Below are 21,954 nucleotides of genomic sequence, written 5' to 3'. Positions count from 1 at the left end.
AGGTCCGTCTAGTCAAGGCTATGGTTTTTCCTGTGGTCATGTATGGATGTGAGACTTGGACTGTGAAGAAAGCTAAGGGCCGAAGAATGGATGCTTTTGAACTGTGGTGTTGGAGAAGACTCTTGAGAGTCCTTTGGTCTGCAAGGAGATCCAACCAGTCCATTCTAAAGGAGATCAGCTCTGGGATTTCTTTGGAAGGAATGATGCTAAAGCTAAAACTCCAGTACTTTGGCCACCTCATGCAAAGAGTTGACTCATTGGAAAAGACTGTGATGCTGGGAGGGATTGGGGGCAGGAGAAGAAAGGGGCGACAGAGGATGAGATGGCTGGATGGCATCACTGACTTGATGGACGCGAGTCTGAGTGAACTCCAGGAGTTGGTGATGGACAGGGAGGCCTGGCGTGCTGCGATTCATGGGGTGGCAAAGAGTTGGAGACGACTGAGCAACTGAACTGAACTGAACTGAATGGGGCAGTGGGAAGGTGGAGAGGAGGGATGAAATAGGAGGGTGAAACTGACATATAAAAGATAAGCAGCAAGGACGTTCTGTACAGAACAGGGAACTGTACTTAATATTCTGTAATAAACTACATGGGAAACGAAACTGAAAAAGAATATATATATGTATAACTAAATACCATGATTGTACACCTGAAACAACACTGTAAATCAAATATATGTCCAAATAAAAAAAAATAAAAAAAGAAAAGCCAGCAATTGCTCTTCAGACGCAGAGACTTACAAGATTTTAGGTTGAGCAGGTTATTAGAATGTGTATCATCTAAAAACCCTTGTTTTTCCTGTAAAAACTAGATTTTATGGTTAGTTCCTTTATTTTAGTCTTTCTTTGAATTTTTAAAGGGAAATGTGATTCTCAGTGCCTCTTGAATTTAAATACAAATGTCACTTATCTTGTATACTTATGGCTTATGAAAATAGTCATCATATTGATATATTTGTAAGTATATCAGTGTAGAAACCACTTTATTATTTTTCAGATCCTTAAAATATGTGCATCAAACTGTGTTACGATGAGTGATTTAACAGTCTAACATCCAATTGCTTAATTTTGGCTGTCCACATTTATGTTCAGTGCCCATATGAACTGTGGTTCCCAGATAGATTTAATGGAATAGCCATATTGTTCTAGAAAGAAATGTGTTTTGTGGAGCTGTAATGCAGGTTCAGGATCACAGGCTTACACAGCCTCTGATTATTGTCCACACAGGGTGTTGAATGGTCCCAGAAATCTGGTGAAGTATGCAGAAGACATGCTCTTCAGCTCCAGTCACTTGCCACTTAGCCCTGGTGATCTGGCTAGGCTCCAATTCAGGTAATTGCATCCTGTCTACTCAAATTTCCTTTGCAATTTCAATCAGATCCGTTATCCTCCTTAGCATGACTGCCCAGAATGACAGTTCAGGATTCCCTTACAGCTGCTAAACAGCTGTTGTGTTCAACCCAAGAGGTGACTGTGTTTCAGTGCTGGGTAAAATGATTCCTTGTTATTCTTTTTCCGCATCACAGAGGCATTCTGAAGCTTAATTAATCTAGATGTGTACAGCTTCCGAGGGGCAAGTTAGAGCAAAGATGGTAGACATTAATTATTAAGCATTTTTAAAGAGTTCTGCATTTACCTTTGCCTCAAAGTGGAATCTGGGCATGATATGTTCCTTATACTATGATATTATCTGGTGTAAATTTAACAAGAAAACTATTGTCAGAAACCGGCATTGATTGAGTTATATGATATGTTCTCTCTTTTTTGTCACTTTAAATGATCTTCAGAATTAACAAAGCAAACTTCTAACTTAAAACTGCATTAATAAATCTTTCACTGATGGTTCAATTACTAATTACAGATATGGCCAGGGTATTGATCTATTTGGTCTGTCACTTCCTAATTTTGCTATATGAGTTTCTTTGCATGCATCTTTCTGTGAAAGAAGCCTTCATTTAAAAAAAGAAAAAACTATCCCCAAATTGAGTGGCTTTAACCACCATCACTTTATCATATCTTATAATTTTTTGACCAGGAATTTGGTAATAGGTCAACTGGGAAATTCTTGTGCTCCACGTGATGCAGAATAGAGTCAGCTGGTGCTTGAAAGGCTCTGAAAATTTGAGTCAGCCATGTTTTTTTTGTTTGTTTTTTTTTTTTTTAAACATGCTCAGTGCTTAGTCAAAGTTATCTAACCCTGACAAGTTTGGGCTCAGCTGAGTCATCCTCCATTCAATCTCTGGTCTCTTCATTGGTTTCTCCAGCAGGGAGTCCAACTGTTACATGAAGACCTCGGACTTGAAAAGTCTGAGACAGACGTTGGCAGTTCTCTTAAAGGCTGCACCTGGAAAAAGCTCAATATCACTTTAATTTTATTGTACTTTCTTGGTCAAAGCAAAGCCAGGTCAGATTCAAGGCAAAGAAAAATAGGTCCACCTCTTAATGAGAAGAATGTGAACGAAGCATGAGCACCTTCAGTCCAATACACTGACATTTTAATAATACATATACATTTTAATAATAGCATTCTTTTCCATAGTGGTTTCAAAGAGATCTGAGGTTTAATAAGGGACACCTCTACAATTAAACACATAGACATTCAGATATAAGAATAGACTCTGTATCAACCTCTTAGCTTTAACAATGGCCTAAAAGACCTTTGGAAACACAGCCAGTGCAGGTATTTCCTCAGCATTAGCATCTGTAAGAGGTGCTGACCACAGTACTTTGTTTCTGCTCTCTGAATGATACAGTACCACTCCCCCACACTATCACCTCAAATAAGCTTGAAGTTTTAATTATTTCAAGTGTATTTACACCTAAAATACTAAAAACGAAAACAAACCACAAAAACAAAAACCTTGCAGTGAAAATAGGTCAGATATTATCCTTTTATTTTGCTGAGGAACTTGAAATAGAGAGGTAGGTAATTTGCTAAAAAGTCTCCAGGTAATGAATAATGGGCCACTCAGTCCAGGACTCCATCTACTTCACTCCAAATCCCTTCACCCCATTAAGATTTGACTTGCAACCTAAAAAATCCCAGATGACCTTCAAGGTTTCTGACTTTACTGCAACGACAATGCTTTTGCAAGGGAGCAAAGTTGTTCTCAAGTTGAGATTCCCATTTTCATTGAGAAATATCTAAATTGGGACCCACAGCTGCTGTTGTAGCTAGTCTGCTTTTCAAGTGTGGAATACGAGTCTTGTATGGTTAAAGAATGTTGTTTGCTTCCCTTAGCCAAATCACACCCAAAGATTCAGGACTGTTCCAGTCCTCTGTGTTTTCTCTTCATAAGCAAAACACACTGTCTCCATTATTCTTGTCCTTTTGTCTAATGTTTCTCATCCACTCAACTCTGTTCTCTCAACTGCTCTAGAAAGACTTCTCCCATTCCTTCAGTCCACATTCTGCTCTTTCCCTTGAATTCAAAGAACTTTACAGTCTGGAGCACGTATTATCAACCATATTCTTTCCTTTACTCATTAAATGCGACATTACTAGTAAGTGACAGAAACAGGATTTAAACCCAGAACTAACTCCAGAAATAAAGCCTTGACCATTAGGTTATAACATTTTGAATTGTGTTAGATGTAGGCACTTATGTGTGCATGTATATATGTGTATACAGTCATGCAGGAAAATGTATGGTGACATTTTATCTTTTAAATGTCATGTGTAGTGGCAAGGAGCTGTGCAAGTTCAGATAGAAGCAAAATAACTTCGTCTGATGTAAGATTCGTAGCATTTGACACCAGCTTACCAGGGGAACAGTGAGTGGTTTGGTTTAACATGAGAAAGATGTAGGTTGAGCATGAAGTATAAGAATGCAGAAGGACAAACACAAAATATGCCATGAAATTTAAATGTAGTCATATAAGTCACTGCTAAGTTTTTGAAGGTGTTTAGTGTGGGTTGACAAGATTAGACATGAATTTCAGAGGACATATCTGTCAACCTGAGCAGTAGGATGGATTGGAGTAGGATCTTGCTGAAGATACGAGTTAAGCCTTGCCCTTTTAATTCCTTCCAAAGGACATTATGAGTCTATTAAAACAGTCCAAGTACAGCAAAGTAACACACAGACTTCAGTGTAAACCTACTCTTGACTTCTTTGTTGATTGTTTTAAGAATGCGGTTCTTGAATTATCACATATTAATAACAATAGTGATATTTTTGTGATATCATCCTTTCATCAGATCTTCACATATATTAGCCACTGTATTTTAAATGGACCACTGAACACACAAAGCTGAGGATCACAGACTAGCAATGTACTGAGGATATAGTTGCCATTCAAAATGTTTGGCTAACTTACTAATATATAAGCAGTCACTGTCCTCTGTTCTTGGGGCCATTTTCCATGGTGTCTCTACTCATAGTTATCAAAGCATAATAATCACAAAAATAATGATAATAACTTCAAATAAATAAGTTATTACTATTCAACATCTTGGGTGTTTATTATATTTACTTATTAATATTTATTAATATTCAATATTCTTTTATAAAGAAACTGAGGCATAGAAGGATACATAAATACCCAAGCTTATGTACCCATTAGGGATAGAGCTGAGATTCAAATGTATGCATGATGACTCTAGAGTCTCCCAAATCTAGATTGTCTAGTCTTGGTTCCCAAGTTTCTATGAGATAAGAGATCTTCCACTAAGGGCTGAAGGAAGAAAAGCTAATATTTTTGTTAAAAAATATTTTTTGGACCCTCTAATCTAAATAGATATTTGGTGATGCATAATTATGTTTAGGATAAGGACCGTCTACCTTGCAGATCATGAGTTTAAACTTCTTTGTGTTCTACTGAGCGTAACATGTCTAACGGCAAACAGGGACCTTGAAAACCAGTAGGTGGAAAGACTCCAAATTCCCTTATCTAAAATAAGACACAATTTCTAAACCCCCAAAAGGTTTTCTCCCTTCTAGTAGTCGGCTGCCAGGATCAGAGCGAGTTCACCACAGCCCTGCACAAGATTTAATGGGGTAATTAAGAAGTGTGCTGAGAATTTGGCCTGGGACATGGTTCTGTTTTTGCTCTGCAGATTTTTTGTTGGTGGAAGCAGTTCAGGCAATCCATCATTTGCGCTTGGCAATGCCAGTGACACAAGTCAGTTCTTGGAATGCAGTAAGGGACAACGGTACTGAATGGGCAGCCAAGGATTGGCAGCAACCTAGAGAGGTTTGAGGGGTACTTTGGCTATGGTTACTGTTCCTCTCAGATAACTCTTAGCAGCACATGGCAGGGGAAAATGGAACTTTCATTCCCCCAGTCTGTCTAGACTTTGCTACTTTTTTTTTTTTTTTTTGGCTTATTGTTTCTACATCTATATGCAGACTTTTCTTTTTATATGAAAGCTTCACATGATATTACTAATCTTATATAAGTGAAAAATAGTATCTTTAGAGTATGTAAATATATGGGTGAGATAGATCACCTTTCAAATGTTGGAGAATCATTTGCATTTCTTTTTGTATGAGTATGTTTTGTTCCATTAAGCAAAGATCCACAAACTTCTGCAGGGAGCTATGAAATGTGTGCCCACTTATGACGATTGTGGAATTACAAATGCATATAGTGATTTGTCAATATCAAGTAAAAATTAAGTATTTCTGACAATTCCATTCTTATGTATTTATCTTACAGACAAACTCACATATGTACAACATAAGACCTTCATTGAAACATAGGTAAAATTAAGGTAGGAAACTATATATATATACACACACACACATGTGTGTATATAGTTTCCTACCTTAATATATATATATTATATATATATATGCATATATATAGCACCTGGTTAAGCGAACTATGGGAGGAACATCTACCTCCAGCCACGATGGAGTAACTGGTATGAGCTAACTTTCTAAACATAAATACTAAAAGGATATACAAAATACATGAGGCAATATTTTTGAGCACTAGATAATGAACCGTATAATTTTGGTATTCCTAAGCCAAGGGAAACTAAAAAGCTGAGGGGCAGATTGTCCAACTTTCTACCTGAGGATAATTTCCTGACATGTACAGAGGGTTGGAGTCAAGGCAGGCTGTCACAGTCCTTTTGAGTTGCAAAGGCAGAGATCAGAATTTGGGGGAGAGAAGAAGGCTGGAATATACAGTGTGAGCTATCAGAAAGGAAGAGGGAGCTATGCTCAGATAGCTACAAAGAATCTACACAAAAGCTACATATACATTTATACTGGAAAACATCAGGGAATTGTAGTTAAAGTGAGTAATATTTACAAAAACATAAAAAGTAGGAGACATAAGAGATGCGGGTTTGATCCCTGTGTCAGGAAGATCTCCCGGAGGAGGGGACCAACTCCAGTATTCTTGCCTGGAGAATCCCATGGACAGAGGAGCCTGCCAGGCTACAATTCATAGAGTCTCAAAGAGTCAGACATGACTAAAGTGACTTACACACACACTTAGGTGTTAATATGCCAAATACATACAATATTTTTACTCTAAAAACTATAACACATTATTAAGACAAATCAAAGAATACTTAAACAATAATGGATTGGAAGGTTAATTTTGTTAAGATGTCAATTTTTCCATAACTGATAAATAGATTTAAAGCAATTGCAATCACCTAGAAGTGAATGTGCTAAAATCTACATGGGATAGCAAAGGAACTAAAATAGGCCAAACAATTTCCATGAAGGACAAAGTTGCAAGTTTCACACTATCCAGTTTCAAGATTATTACAAAGCTACAGTAATCAAGATATAGGTTAAATGAACATACAAGAGTCCAGAAATACACCCAAATATGTATGTTCAACTGATTTTTGACAAAGGAGTTAAGAAAATTCAACTTAGAAATTACATTGGAACAACTTGAAATCCATATTAAAATAAATAAGAAAGAAAGAAAATAAACTGAGTCCACAGCTCACACACACAATTTAACTCAGTGAATTATAGTCTTAAATATAAAACTTTTCATAATAACATAGAGGAAAATCTTTGTTACCTTGTATTAGATCAAGATTTCTTAGATAAGACACAAAGAGCATAAACCATAAGAGAAAAAAGCAGATACATTATACATCATAAAATTAAAATTAAAGCTCTTTGAAAGTTACTATGAAGAAAATTAGAAGATAAGCCACAGACTGGGATAAAAACATTTGAAAAAACTCATCTATTTCAAGTACATGTAAAGAACTATCACCACTCAATAGTAAACAAACAATCCAATTCCAATCAAGTGGGAAAGGGGAGTATTTTCAACAAATAGTGCCGAAACAACCACAGATCTATACGGGGGAGGGGAGGAAACTGCCCGCCACACTACACCACATGCAAAAATTAACTTGAAGTGAGTCATAGACCTGCTGCTGCTGCTAAGTCTCTTCAGTCGTGTCCAACTCTGTGCGATCCCACAGACGGCAGCCCACCAGGCTCCCCCGTCCCTGGGATTCTCCAGGCAGGAACACTGGAGTGGGTTGCCATTTCCTTCTCCAATGCATGAAAGTGAAAAGTGAAAGTGAAGTCGCTCAGTCATGCCTGACTCTTAGCGACCCCATGGACTGCAGCCTACCAGGCTCCTCCATCCATGGGGTTTTCCAGGCAAGAGTGCTGGAGTGGGTCGCCAGTGCCTTCTCTGGAGCCATAGACCTACCTAAATGCAAAACCTAAATCTATAAGAAACTTCTATAAGGAAACATAAGGAAAAATCTTTGCAACCTAGAAGTAGGCAAGGATTTCAAAGAACACAAAAGAACAAACAAAATAATTTTGGTAGTTTGAACTTCATCATAATTAATATCCTTTTAGATTGAACTTCATCATAATTAATGCCAGACAGAATTATGCCCCAATCCCCAACAAAAAATCCCATGTCTAAATCCCCAGAATGATTGTGAATATTCTACCTTATATGACAAAGGGAACATTGCAGTTTCTAAATTAGGTTAACCAATCAACAGACCTTAAAATAGGCAGACTATCCTGAATTTCTGCATAGACAAAGTGTAGTCACATGAACCCTTAAAAGCTGAAGAGAAAAGCAGAGGGAAAAATCAGAGAAATTTGAAGCGCAAGAATGATTTAATGTTGCCGGTCAGAAGATATGGATAGGACCATGTGTTAAGAAAACAGGGAACTGGGTCCTACAACCACAAGGAACTGAATTTTAATAACTTTAGTGAACTTGGAAACAGATTCTTCCCCAGGGCTTCTGAAAAGCTACACAGCCTTGACAACACTTTGGTGTTGTAAGACCCTTAGCAGAGAATCCAGTCACACAGTGCCAAACTTATAACCTACAGACCTGAGAGTTAATATGTGGGTGATGTTTAAGGCCACACTAATCATGGCAATTTGCTGCACAGCAATAGAAAACGAACACAGACACCATTAAGAAAGTGAAAAGACAAGCCACAGAGAGGAAGGAAATAGTAGCAAGACATAAATTGAATAAAAGACCTGTATCAAGAATGCATGCAGAACACCTTCATTTAATAAGAAAACAAGCAACACAATTTAAAGTTTGAACTGGGCTTCCCTGTTGATTCAGTGGTAAAGAATCTGCCTGTCAATGCAGGAGACGTGGGTTTGATACCTGGTCCGGGAAGATCCCACACGCTGCAGAACAACGAAGCCTGTGTGCCACACTATTGAGCCTGTGCTCTAGAGACTGCGAACCACAACCACTGAAGCCCATGTGCCCTAGAGCTCACTCTCTGCAAAGGAGAAGCAACCATAATGAGAAATCTGTGCACCACAACTCGAGGGCAGCCCTTGATCACTGCAACCAGAGAAAACCCCATGCAGCAGTGAAGACCCAGCATAGTCAAAGATAAAATAAATACATAAAAATTTTTAAAAAGCAACTTAAGTAGAATATTTTATAGAGAGTTCATGAAAGACAATATGTAAATGAACAACAAAACCATGAAAACATGTTGAACATCATGACTCATTAAGATTCATATCAAACACATGCTGAGATATTGCTGAATATGCATTAAAATGGCTACAGTTCAAAAGGCTAGCCATGCCATGGATTGGAGATCATGATATAAGTGGAATAGTTATACATTACTAGAAAAGAAGAAAGCACTACAGAGAACTACCATCCTGCTATTTCATTCTCAGATACTCACCAAAGACAATTGAAAACATACAAATGTTCATACATTTATAAACAGAGAACTACCGTCCTTCTATTTCATTCTCAGATACTCACCAAAGACAATTGAAAACATACAAATGTTCATACAAAAACTTGTTTACAAACATACATGGAAGATTTGTTGGTAATAGTCAAAACTAGGGGAAAAATCCAAATGCCCCTTGACAGGTAAATGGATTTTAATTCTGAAATTATGGTATATCTATACAATGGAGTACTACTCAGCAATTACTCAAAAAAGTAATGGACTATTGATATACACAACAAAATGGATTAATCTCAAAAGGGTGATGTTAAGTAAAGAAAGCCAGACCTTCCCCAAAAGTACATCATGTCAGATTGTATTTACATGAAATTCTATGATATGCAAACAGATCTATAGTGACAGAAGCAGGTCAGTGCTTGCCTGAGCATGGGGATGGAGAAAGAGAAGGATGATAAAGCAGCATGAGGAATGTTAGAGTGATGGAAATATTTATTACCTTAATTGTGATGATGGTTTCACAGGTATATACATATGTCAAACTTTATCAAACTGTATACTTTAAACATTTGCAATTATTATACTTCAATTATGTCTCCATAAAGCAGTTTAAACAATTATATGGCCCACAAAGCACAGCTTCCAGCCAGAGAGGCCTGGCTGTGGTCCAATAGTCTAAATCCTCAGAACATGATAAAAGTCAGAAGGACACTGCGATAATTAGGACTCTGTCACAGAGTGATCCAAGTTGGGATACCTCTGAGAAGCAGGTGGGAAAAGAGGGATCTCTTCTTCTCCATCTCTATAGGTAACAAGAAAAATTAGCCTCCTAAAAAACTATTTGCTCTGGCTGATTCCCTCGACCCACTTTGTCCTGAGCCACTGAACCTTAATCAGCACCAGGTACTTCGAAGTCAGGGGGATTTCTCAAGTACAGGACTTAGTCCTTAGGATTCTAGAAGACTGTATCTGGGCCCCTGGTGTTATTAAGCATTGCCTTTGAGTTTGTTAGTGGTGGCTGACAAACCACCTAGAATTAACTAGAGTCACATTTCAGGGACTTCCTCGGTTTAAAAGATAAAGGAAATTCCCTGAGGAATTTTCTAGCTAGCCCCAGAGCAACAAGAGGACTTTATCACATCTGGGAAAGAAAGAAAATTGCTCTCATCACATCTTTTGAATTTTTTATGCCAGAGCCTACTTAGAGGCCTTTGTATCTGCTGTTTCTGCCTGGCAGGGATAGTTTCTCAACTCAGGGGTCCCATGAAGGCATAGCTGATTGCTGAACAGAAACCGAGGAACTGTCAGTGCCAGGGAGAATCTGCCTCCCCCTGATAGAAGCATCGCAGCAGAGCAAGGCAGACCAGTCTCCATCCTTCCTGCAATGTGCTTCAGCCCTGGCTCAGAGAACAGCCAGCTGCAGAGATGTTGATCCTTCCTCCACTAACAGAAGCAGTACCAGCTGGGAAAACAAGAGGACTTAATCTCTTCTCTGTCCTTGGCAGCCAGATCAGCAGGTACCTCAGATAAGGGTCCTCTTGTGACATTGTTCCTGTTCGCCTCAAGAAATCCTTAGTCTCCAGAAAAAGCAACTCATTGCCTCTGAAGTAGGATAACTCATTAACCTCTCACTTCGTCATTTTCCCCATCATTTTCACATTCATTTATTCAATAAATGGTTAATGGATACCTACTTTGTATAGGTCACTCAGGAATGATTGGTAGGGAACAAAATTAAAATCTAGATCTGCTAGAAATTGGAACAATGAATTCTTTACATCATTAAGATTATAACCTGCCATCTTTGAAACACTTTCCTGCATCAGCTGTATTACAGACATGATTTGCTCTCTCATAACGCAAGATAGGTATTATAATAGGCATTTTACAGTCGGCAAAACAAAGGTTAAGGAATTCATCCAAACTCTCAGTTTAAAAATTTGACACAAATTTAGAAATATCTTAAATCCATGCAGTTTTCACTCTATCAGGCACCTCTGTCAGTCTCTTTCAAGTGATTTTTACATGGTGATGCTTCTTGATTTATAGCATTTCTGTAAACAAGTTCATGTTATTTTCTCTAGGACATTTATTGGGGCACTGAAACAGTAAGGTGACATCTGGCTGCACAGGCCTTCATGGAATTCCCATGATCCAGTTTTAGGTTCCGGAGAAGGCAATGGCACCCCACTCCGGTACTCTTGCCTGGAAAATCCCATGGACGGAGGAGCCTGGTAGGCTGCAGTCCATGGGGTCGCTAGGAGTCAGACACGACTGAGCGACTTCACTTTCACTTTTCACTTTCATGCATTGGAGAAGGAAATGGCAACCCACTCCAGTGTTCTTGCCTGGAGAATCCCAGGGAAGGGGGAGCCTGGTGGGCTGCCGTCTATGGGGTCGCACAGAGTCGGACACGACTGAAGCGACTTAGCAGCAGTAGCAGTTTTAGGTTCTCAGCCTTTAGGTTCAGAACTCAATTTTATCCTTCATTAGAAAACAATTTTCTAAGTGCACAGGAATCTGATGTACGAGTAAGCATTCTAATTCATTATTTTAAAAGCTAAGTAGACCCAAAAAACAGAGAGGAACGTTGGCTATACTGACTCATCCATTCCAAACATTTATCGTGTACTAGTTGCCAGAGTGGTCCTAGACGGTGGGGATAAAACAGAAAATATGAGCAGCAAAGGGACTGCTGTCATGGCGATTACAGTGTCACTCCTGATAATCCAGGTTGCTACTTGGGAGGAAAACAGTCACACAGGCCACAGGACATTTAGCTTTGACTAGGTTGAGTTTGCAATGGCATCCCACTCCAGTACTCTTGCCTGGAAAATCCCATGGAAGGAGGAGCCTGGTAGGCTGCACTCCATGAGGTTGCTAAGAGTCGGACACGACTGAGCGACTTCACTTTCACTTTTCACTTTCATGCATTGGAGAAGGAAATGGCAACCCACTCCAGTGTTCTTGCCTGGAGAATCCCAGGGACAGGGGAGCCTGGTGGGCTGCCGTCTATGGGGTCACACAGAGTTGGACACGACTGACGCGACTTAGCAACAGCAGCAGCAGCAGGTAGAGTTTGAGATGTCTAACAGTTGAGAGCCAATTGTTTAATTTTCAGTCATTTTGTGAGCTGGTTGATGTCAGTTGGTAGCTAAAAATCAACCATGATCAGTATATTTATGTCATGGAAATTGGCAGACTTCACACTGGAGCACGTCTTTCTTCTCCCTATCAGAGATGGTTGGTAAAGACTTACTGGCGCATCACTGAGTAGAGGAGCGGAGGATGGATACACAGACCAGAGAGAGGCTGTGACTTCCTAGCATTCTAGAGCCTGTAGTGAAGTTTCCAGGTTAACAGAATACAGATGGTAATAAAAGTCTTGGGATAAATATACTAGCCCAGGGCAGAGTGATGAAAGCAGAAGATTGAGAAGAGGTTAAAACACACACATGCACGCACACACACGAAACAGGGGGTGGTTAGAGGAGGAGAAAGGGAAAGACAAGGGCAAGGTAAAGAGATTTGAACACATTGGTTTGAAGTATCAGGAAGGAGTTTTACAAAGGAAAGTGTAATAAGGCATTTCCAGAAGGAAGAGCTTTACTTTGCTCTGTTATTAAAATTATTGTTTAGTTTAGAAAGTGTCCAGGTTTTTTGGTGCCTGGGATGAGGTGATACACTTGGACAAAGCACTTTCAGAGAGTAATGGGGAACAAAGTTAGATGCATAAAAGTCAAAAGTTGATGGAGGTGGAAGTACAAATAGCAAGGGTAACAAACCAGAGAGTTCAAGTCTGATGAGAAGCCCTTCCCTTCCGGAAAGGCCAGAGCTGGATAGTCTTCTTCCAAGATACCGCTTGGACCCTCGTTCCCTTGTCTTCATGCAGAAACTGCCCTCTGTTAGCACACTCCATCTTTACATGGAGGATGCAGAAAGCATCAACTTTAGCTCTGCTAAGCAACCATACTCTCCTGAGATGGATGAGGCCCAAATAGTTGAACCTGGAAGTTCGAATGCTTAGCATTTAGGGTAGGTTTTTCTACAGATGGCTAATTTCATTTCCTGCATGTTGACTTTTTCCTAGCTCTTGGCTTGGAAGGGAAGCTAAATTTCATGCTTAGGGAGTACCTTGCCCTTACCCATGAACATATGCTTAAAGACAGAATATTTTCTCTGCTCATTTTTAACTCATAAAAGATGCAGCAGGCTTGGGGCAGGGAGGAAGAAGAGTATGAAACTTACATGGTCTGTCTAGCAGTAGCCATCCCACCACCTTCTCAGAGGAACTGCCTCATCTCTATGTACACCAGAGGAATGGTCATCTCTGCATCACAATACTCCACTAGCCAGGTCTCAGCTGACGGGGCTAGAGTTGGACAATCATTCAAAATCTGCACAAAGACAGTACCTGGCTGGTTCGAAAAAACAAACTGCAATAACAAGATTCCCTCTATCTGAAACTTCCTTCTAAGACTCTTAGCTTGCAGGAGCTAGAAACTTTCTTCTAGGACCCTTACAGTTGGAGGAGCATGCACTGGAAAAGCAAGTGAAAATAGAGAGGGCTAAGAGCAGACAGAGGAAATCAGAGATGCAAGATGATAGAGATTAAGACCCTATTTTCACGGTCCCCAAATAATTCTCAGAGTGGGAAAAAGAAGAGAGAAACTTGTGTTAAGGGTTCATTGCGAATGGGAGAAAACAATTATAAGCAGCAGCTAAAGTCATAGTTTGGGGGTAGAGCATTTCTGCCATAATCGAAGGGCAGCCTGATTTTCTGTCAGCAAAGCAAGGGCAGCTTGGACTCCCATAGATGACCACTGGGTGCTTGCAGCTTACCTCTTTCTAATCATTGGTTCATCACTATAGGCAGTGTACATATTTTAGCCCACTTGAAAGGCTGTTTGTTTTTTTTTTTTTACTTTACAATATTGTATTGGTTTTGCCATACATCAACATGCATCCACCACGGGTGTACATGTGTTCCCCATCCTGAACCCCCCTCCCACCTCCCTCCCCATACCATCCCTCTGGGTCATCCCAGTGCACCAGCCCCAAGCTTCCTGTATCCTGCATCGAACCTGGACTGGCGATTTGTTTCTTATATGATATACATGTTTTAATGAAACTGGAGCCTATTATACAGAGTGAAGTAAGCCAGGAAAGCTGGTTTCTATCTCTGCTACAAAGCCATAGTCTGTCCACTACCTCTGGGTTATAACTAGAGGGATATACTGATTTGGTCTGGATAATTTCTATAAAATGTAAATATATTTTTCTTCATTGAGAGTTCCAAACCAAGTCACAAGAATAATGTACAGATCAGAGGCACTCAGATTAGTATTTGATAAATGGGAGCTAAGTAGGGTACAAGAATTCTCTCATATAATCCTCAAATCGTACCATGGAACACCTACTATTATTATTATTCACAGTTTGAGCTGAAAAGAAATTAAGGCTTAGTGATGTGAATTCACTTGCCAAAGTCACCAGCCAAAGGTGACAGATAAGACCCAGTTCTATTTCTGTGGTCTTCATCATTACATCAAGGAGAGACGTAATACAGAAGACTCCCCTCCCACCCAAACTGATCCAGACTGCTAGCAAGAGCAGAGCAATCGATAGTTAAAGTTACGTATTCACCAATCACACTCTTAGTAGTTATGGGCTTTGGAGAGACCAGTTGCAAAGAAAAACCTAGAAAAGCCTGGATTTAATTAAGTAAAAGATAATATATGAGTAGATAATTTCTTTATAACATAAGGGTCCCAGGTAATATCTTCCACGTATATATGTAAAAACATATGAGTCTGGGTGTGTATGTATGTATGAATATATATTCAGACCTATTGATGCAAAAATAGAGAAATTCACAGGTCTTATAATAATTATTGTCAGGAACAATGAGCTGGTCCTACTTAGCAGTAATTGAACAAGGTAAGATGGGAGTGTTTTCTTTGGCAAACAGAGATGTTGGAAACTTAATTAACAGGAAAACCTCTCAAGTTCTGGGCCATACCTCCTCTCTCCAGACAAGGGCTCCACAAAAACAATTTATGCAGTGATGAAAATCTGGAGTTAAATAATGAAGCAGGTCTCCAATCCTTGGGAGAGAAGCAGGGCAGCCTTTGAAAGTATCACTTAGTGTTGACTGGAGGGAGGGAAGAGAAAAAATATAAGTGTTCCATTCACACTCCAGATGTTCCCAGTAAACAATCACTTTCAAGAAAGCTCAGCTTGTGTGGTCAGTAATCATTCTTGAGATTGAGGGCTTAGCATCCACAGAAGAAAACTCCTAGCAGAGGTAGGGTTGTTGCTGTGATAGGCCATTACACCACAGATGTGCCCCATCCAGGAGGAGGCTGGGGTGTTAGAGAGAGACGGTGACCCCTCTGGGGCACGAGCAACAGTGAGGCATTAGCAGCCAACACTCACAGAGGCTGGTGCTGGGTGCACTGCTGTGGTCAAAGAAGTGCAAACAGGCCCAGGGAAAAGCCAGGAAATTGCTTTCATACTCAGCTCACTGCTATAGCAGCTCTCAGCTAGTATATTAAATTCATTACAGGATGGGGTGTCTCATTTGGTACAAACAATGGCCTGATAAGACAGAAAGGGCAGACATCATTTCTCTTCAAAAACTGAATCCTTTTTTATAGAAAAGGAAATATGCCCAGATAGATGGAATAACTAGCCAAAGACAACCAAAGAGTTTGAGAAGACTTGGAACTAGAATCTAGGACATCTGACAGTCCCTTGTCCATTTCTGCTGCATCTCTCTGTCTCTTGCCCCTCTCGTGGTGAACGGGGAGAGTAAAGTGGTGGTAGTACAGTTCCAGGTTGTAGAGCAAACACTTGGGACACGGGGAGAGTGGAGGAAAATTGAGCTGGACTTGCTAGGAAGGCTTGATGAGGGAGTCACAACTGGGCTGGATTTAGATGGATAGAGTCTGAGAGCTTCTCAGACTCAGGTAGTCCAGAGACTGTAACAATCTTGGGTACATCCGAGGTAGGGCATGTGGATCATTCTAGAGAAGGGCTAGATTTGCAGAAGCATCGTTCAGCTGTGTGTATGTGTTGGGAAGAGTGCTGTAGCTCGTCTTTCCTCTCACTTATCTAGGTACCCACAGCATGCCCTTTTCTAGCTTCTAAATTCAGCTATTGTTTCTGGTTGCATTAACTCCTGAATAATTGGTCCCACATTGGTGGAGAGTTGCATGAAATTGCTTTCCTCCACCAAATAAAGAGGAATAAAGCTCTTTTAAGTCAAGATGCAGATGCTATGGAGCCATGGCAGGATTTTATAGAAATAAGATGGTGTAAAATAGGACAGTGTATCAAAAATGCCCCACTCTTGTCTCAAACATTCCTACCTGAGAGGTTCCCAAGAGTCCCATGGGAAAAGACAAAGGGAAACCAATTATTACTTTCTTATACCTAAGACCTGGGCCACAAACTCTAAATGCAGCATGTTTTAAGAAACCTGAGTGATACCTGTGACTTAGCCTTGATATTTATGAAGCCTCTCTATCAACCTTTCCTATAAGCACCAGTGAAATCACAGGATATAATGGCTCAATCTATTTTATGAAAATATAGAAAACTACAAGAATGCATACAAAAGAAAACTTTTTGCTGAGGACCAGCCACCTCGTAGCAGCACAGTGACCCCAAAAATTAACCAAGGAAGTTCAACCAACCTGTGTTCTAGAATCTGAACAATCAGACCACTTTCTCTCCTTCTTTGAAGAGAAGTAGGGACAGGGGTGGAGAAGGCAAGGGCAACCCACTCCAGTACTCTTGCCTGGAAAATCCCATGGATGGAGGAGCCTGGTAGGCTGCAGTCCATGGGGTCGCTAAGAGTCGGACACGACTGAGTGACTTCACTTTCACTTTTCACTTTCATGCATTGGAGAAAGAAATGGCAACCCACTCCACTATTCTTGCCTGGAGAATCCCAGCAACAGGGGAGCCTGGTGGGCTGCCGTCTATGGGGTCACACAGAGTTGGACACGACTGAAGCGACTTAGCAGCAGCAGCTGCAGGGACAGGGAAATCAATGGGAAGTTTCTGTCAATGAGAAACCACTAGGCTAAGCTAAGATGCCAGGTGATTATAATAGTTCACAACATGCAGATCAGAAAAACAAACCCAAGTGGACAGCCTGGATTCATGTTAGAAAGCCAAAGGGACCCTGGCATGGTAAGTTTTGATGGGGAAGGAAGCGTTAGAGGAAAGAAGTAGATCACAGGGCCTGGTATTGGGTGCTAGGAGTTTCTACACAGATATTCTGCCTATCCCAACTTTCATCCTTCTACCTACACCTTGGTTCATCTTTATTTTTAGGAATGGGTCTTGTAGTGAGTTGAAATGGTGACCCTCCAAAAGACATAACCGCGCAGAACCTGTAAATGTGACAGGTTTCTTAGCTGGAAAAGGGATCTTTGCAGATATAATTAAGGATCTCTGGATGAGATTAATCACCCTCGATTAATCAGATGGACCCTAAATCCAATGACAGATGTTCTTATGAGACAGAAGGGAGAACACACAAATGAGTCATGTGAAGGTGGAGGAAGAGACTGGCAAGATACAGGTACAAGCCAAAGAATGCCAAGAATTGCCAGCAGGCAGCAGAATCCAGGAAACAGGAGATGAAGTTCTCTTCAGGGTTTCCAGAAAGAGCCCAAACTTTGCCACACTCTGATTTTGGACTTCTGGCCCTAGAACCGTGAGGGAATCCATTTCCATTGTCCTTAGTTACCTGGTATATGATAACCCGTTAGAGCAGCCCTAAGGAGAGGAATACAGGCAGTTGGGTGATGTTTGGTGGGAATATCCTTAGTAACAATGGTGTGGGTGGATGGATGAACCGCCAGGATGCTACTTGCTCAGGTACCCCAGCCATCGGAAAACAAGCTTACCAACCAGCACTGTAACCTACACCACAGTGGGGGGGCTTCCAGAGTTCCTCTAGGGCCAGCCACCCGACGCACCAGATTCTGGCTTTGGCCCCCAGGCAGCCCTGGGGCTCCAAAATATCCCACTAAACCCAGCTCAAGCACTTCTCAGGGCCCCCTGGGAAATATACTCAAACGACAGAGACGTTCTCCTTTTTGGCAAAGGTCTTTCATCAAGCAATGCTGAGTGTATTTTCCATCATTCTCATACCACAGTGAAGAGACAAACCCTGTTAGTGTGTGCTCGCTGAGCAAGTTAAAAAAAAAAAAAAGGCAGATGTAAAATGCAGCAGCTTGGTACACCCAGGGACTAGCTGGGGCTTGGAGCGTCCATGAATCTTAGCAGTAGCCAGCAAAGTGTAATTCAATCTTTTAAACTTCATGATATATATTCATGTCAGTGGCTTTAAGATAAGGAAAAGACTTTAGTGAAAAATGAAACTTCTGATGAATAACTTGGAGGACGTTGAATAATATACAAATATTTCTTTCTTCACAGTCAGAGAGATGCCAAATCCTGCTGAATTTTCAGCCTTGTCACTGCCATTCTTTTCTAAGGAGAACAATTTAGGAGGAGGAAAGAAAAGAAACCTTGGCATTTGGGGAAGAGGGAGGGAGGGAGGGCGGAGGGGGAGGGGAGAGGCCAGGAGAAAGAAGGGGAGGGAAAAAACTCAGCATGCCATAATTGAAAGATCCTAAAAGATGCAGGAAAATTGGCACATTGTTGATAATAACCATAATAACAAAGTTAATGATAGGCTCCTGGAAGGCCCTTGCTTGGTCTCAGATTTTTTATAAAGAGAAGGAGCTGTTCAGCTGGCAGGCAGGGCTGTTATTTGAAATGCAGCATTCATCCTCCAAAAGCCCACCAGCCTCCTCACTGGCAGGGCTGCTCATCTGCTTCGCTGTCCTAGCCCTCGGTTTACCTCTACAAAATTATTGCTATCTTGGCTCTTTTCTGCGACTGGACAAAAGAACAGGTGAGGTGTGGGGTCAGGGGCTGTCTTTTCTAATTATTTTCCATTGTTTCCTACACTAGGGAGGAGAGGCAGCTCTGGGTTGACGAATGGGCTGCAGCGGGGACCTGATGGCCGAGGGGACTGAGGAACACTCCTTGGGGGTCTGAGCCTTCCTGCACTGCTTCTACCTTAGCAAGGAGCCCTGCGTCCTGTCATGCAGGTATCCTCAGTTCAGTCACTGAGTTGTGTCTGACTCTTTGCAACCCCATGAACTGCAGCACACCAGGCCTCTCGGTCCATTGTCAACTCCCGAAGTTTACTCAAACTCATGTCCATTGAGTCGGTGATGCCATCCAATCATCTCATCCTCTGTCGTCCTCTTCTCCTCCCGCCTTCAGTCTTTCCCAGCGTCAGGGTCTTTTCAAATGAGTCAGTTCTTCACATCAACTGGCCAAAGTATTGGAGTTTCAGCTTCAGCATCAGTCCCCCCAATGAATATTCAGCACTGATCTCCTTTAGGATGGACTGGTTGGATCTCCTTGCAGTCCAAAGGACTCTCAAGAGTCTTCTCCAACACCACAGTTCAAAAGCATCAATTCTTTGGTTCTCAGCTTTCTTTACAGTCCAACTCTCACATCCATACATGACTACTAGAAAAACCATAACCTTGACTAGACGGACCCCTGTTGGCAAAGTAATGTCTCTGCTTTTTTAGTATGCTGTCTAGGTTGGTCATAACTTTTCTTTCAAGGAGCAAACATCTTTTAATTTCATGGCTGCAGTCACCATCTACAGTGATTTTGGAGCCTAAGAAAATAAAGTCTGTCACTATTTCCACAGTTTCCCCATCTATTTGCCGTGAAGTGATGGGACCAGATGCCATGTGTCCTAGGAAAGCAGAGAAGGGTGAGGGCAGAGGGTATGCTCACTTAGGCCCAAACTGTCATACTCTAGATGTGTCCTATTTCATTTTCTTCATAAGACAAAGGAGAAAATTGAGGCTTGGGAAGATAAGCATCTCACCCAAGACCACACAGGGAGGAAAGGCAGAAGCTGGAACTGAACCAACATGGAAGCCCTTCAAAGGCTAAATCCCTCTGATAGCATCATGAGTCTGCCCCCAAATGTGGAGGCAATGCCCTAGCCATGTCTGTGGTGGACACGATCTCTGAATTCTGGGAGCTCAGAATTCAGAAATCCGCTAGATTTGGAAAATCATTATAAACGTTTGTTGTGACTTTCACTTCATTTTAACAAAGGGAAGTTATGTGATACACTGATAAATGCTCATAAAAAACATACACTATAAATGAAAAGTTGTTTAAAGAGCAGTCTATCTCCCAAAGCTGCTGGGCTAGTTTGAACGTGCTAACCTTCCATTTGATGTCTCCTGTGGGTCACCGCATCCAGGTCCATGGCTTCTAGAGCTTCAGTGCTGAACCTCTAGCTTCACCCTTGTATGAGATGGTCAGCTGGGTGCTAAATCTCAAGGAGGAAATTTGCTCCAAGTTTCCCTTCTTTTCAAAATGTCTTCTAGCACTAGGCAATGCCTCCCTCAAGCTGAGTTCTTCACCTCACAGTTCACGCAGAATCCCTCACCATGTTTGATAGCCACTTAAAACCTTAATTGGTGTTATTTGGTTCCAACATTTGTTAACAACGGCAAATTACTTACAGATGGGACAGTGCCAGCAAAATTGCTCAACAAAAAAGTTTTTTTTTACTTTTGTGAAAGGAATAAGACAAAAGAGTAGCACAGAGCAACATAAGAGCCCATTTATTTTGCCAAGAATCTTGAGTAATGATTTCCTGTATCTTCTTAATACTCATTGTGAAAGACCTAATTAGTTTCTTTTTCCATTTATAAAGACCAATAAACCATTCTCTCATAGATATTATGCTACCACAAGTCTCTTGAAATTATTGTGCATCTTTGACCTATAAATGTTCTTACTTTAATTATGCTTAATGATCAGTATTGAAGAACAATCTCTTATGATTTTTTAAAAAGTGTATTAAAAAGGACTCTAATGAAATACCTGGAAATCTACTAGATCTTGAAAACTTCTAAAAAACATTTAATGTGATTTGCACTTTCTTCTTTATTTTTTTAAGTTATGAAGTGAACATACACTCATCAAAAACATTTGAAGTTCATATAGAAAATACAAACTCCTCTGTGCAAATAAGGTCAACATTTTTCTAAACTTCTGACTTTTTTGTTATTTCCTAGTTGTTTTTCTAGCCAATTTCCTACCATTCCCCGATACCCATTCATCCTCCTGTTCTGCTACTTCCTCAACTTTTACAGTGCTATCACTTTGCTAGAGAAAGAAAGGAAAGGAACATGCTACATACAGAAAAATGTGAACAAAGACCAACATATTTAATGCCTAGTGTAAATGCCATTTACTTTGCTAATATTTTCTCAGTTTTTACCACCATCCTTCCTCCAGATGGCCGGATTACCCCTCTCCATCACTCTATTAACTCTCTCTAAATTATCAGAGCATTTTGTCCCCTGATAAAGTGCTATAGAAAATTGAATACTTACAAGAATGTAAGGAGACACGGGTTTGGAGACCTGTTAGCACCCATGGAAGTGATGGCTGCCTCTTTCAAAGGGATGCATTTGAAGAGAAGGTATGAAGCCCGCCCGTTGTTAAATAGCCTACCAAGATCTGAGTTCCACCGGACTTGAAGCTGTTCCTCCCCCTACCTGCCCTCCCTATCGCCTGAATGAGGCTCCGACTTGATCAGTAGGCAACCAACATGCCACTAATTAGGAGGCATGAGGCGTAGCAGAGGATGATTAGCTCGTGATGAGCACATGCTGCCTAGAGTTGTCTTGTTACCATTATAAATAGATTAGAAATCTGGGGAGC

At 40.7% G+C, this 21,954-nt stretch overlaps 1 long non-coding RNA gene across 1 annotated transcript; it reads right to left on the bottom strand.

Annotated features, from left to right (window-relative positions):
• Positions 1-273: 273 nt before the first annotated feature.
• LOC147344289 (uncharacterized) lies at positions 274-21,758 on the bottom strand. The gene is made up of 3 exons (XR_015155307.1): positions 21,624-21,758; positions 15,173-15,304; positions 274-2,346 (listed from the first exon to the last, which is right to left on the bottom strand). It is a non-coding gene; the product is annotated as an uncharacterized LOC147344289 (long non-coding RNA).
• Positions 21,759-21,954: the final 196 nt, after the last annotated feature.

The sequence above is a fragment of the Bos grunniens genome, chromosome 26 (genome assembly GCF_055505025.1).
Source record: "Bos grunniens cultivar Pamir isolate PY7600 chromosome 26, Bosgru_T2T1.0, whole genome shotgun sequence".
In the NCBI taxonomy this organism is placed as follows: domain Eukaryota; kingdom Metazoa; phylum Chordata; class Mammalia; order Artiodactyla; family Bovidae; genus Bos; species Bos grunniens.
The sequence above is the reverse complement of the archived record's forward strand: the minus strand, read 5'-3'. Positions and strand labels throughout refer to the sequence as shown.